This window comes from Etheostoma spectabile, chromosome 9, assembly GCF_008692095.1.
Source record: "Etheostoma spectabile isolate EspeVRDwgs_2016 chromosome 9, UIUC_Espe_1.0, whole genome shotgun sequence".
Lineage (NCBI taxonomy): Eukaryota > Metazoa > Chordata > Actinopteri > Perciformes > Percidae > Etheostoma > Etheostoma spectabile.
Genome location: NC_045741.1, coordinates 28,546,385 through 28,547,400, shown reverse-complemented (window position 1 = coordinate 28,547,400; position 1,016 = coordinate 28,546,385). Strand labels below are relative to the sequence as shown.

General features: G+C 39.2%; 1 protein-coding gene across 2 annotated transcripts in view; it reads right to left on the bottom strand.

Moving 5' to 3' along the window:
* The window catches only part of kita (KIT proto-oncogene, receptor tyrosine kinase a), a 29,051-nt gene continuing 28,035 nt past the window's right edge, over positions 1 to 1,016 (bottom strand). For both annotated transcript variants that reach the window (XM_032525962.1, XM_032525964.1), the window contains exon 21: positions 1 to 1,016. This exon is cut by the window's right edge and continues 2,203 nt beyond it. The gene's annotated coding sequence lies outside the window, so the exon portion shown is untranslated.

Here is a 1,016-nt window from a genome sequence, read left to right as displayed (position 1 = left end):
ATTGGGAATTCATTATACACAATTTTATTTACATTGACACGTTTTAGCAACACATCAAATTTACACAGTAACACTAAAGCGTCAGGTTCAATAAATATGTAGGGAGAACTCTTAGGGGAGCAATAAACGAAAAATAATCTCTATTATTCTGAAACATCTCAATCCTGGTTGTAAATTTCACTAATGTCATTTTTACTGCAGTGAATATCGGTGATCACATGTGACCTCTGGGAGCGATTTAGTGTGTTTTGCTGAGGCAGTTGCCAAATGAACTGCCATAACTGATTGAAATGATGAAACAGCCAAAATAACATTAGCCAAAGTGAATCTCTTCCGTTTTAGTTACCATGGTGACAGAGACACAAGCAGCTTTTTCTTTTTTCTTTTTTTTTTTACTCCAGTTGGACCTACTGTTTGAAATCTGCACACATAAGAAAATACAGCATTAGAAAAGTCTGCATCAATGTACCACATCGTCGCTGAGATAACCTCGAAAGCATCAACATTACTTTACAGTAAACGCACATATTCATATTTCCAAAAAGACAAAGCAGTAAGACTGTGAGGGGGGAGGGGGTTCAGTAGCCTAAAGGACTTGATGAATCTTTAACAGTGGCACCTCTTGATATTTACATAAGATATATATTTCTTTGAACTCTGCAATCATACAGACATGCACACAAAGACAAATAGACACATGCAAATGCACGCTCACATGCGCACGTGCACACAAACACACACAAACACACACACACACACACACACACACACACAAACACACACACACACACACACACACACAAGTGTGTCTCACTATCTTTGTGGGGACCAGTCATTGACATAATGCATTCCCTAGCCCCTTACCCTAACCTTAACCATCAAACCTAAATGCCTAACCTTAACCCTCACCCTCACCCTAACCTTAACCATCAAACCTAAATGCCTAACTTTAACCCTCACCCCCACCCTAACCACAACCTAACTCTAACCCTAATCCTAAAACCAAGTCTTATTCC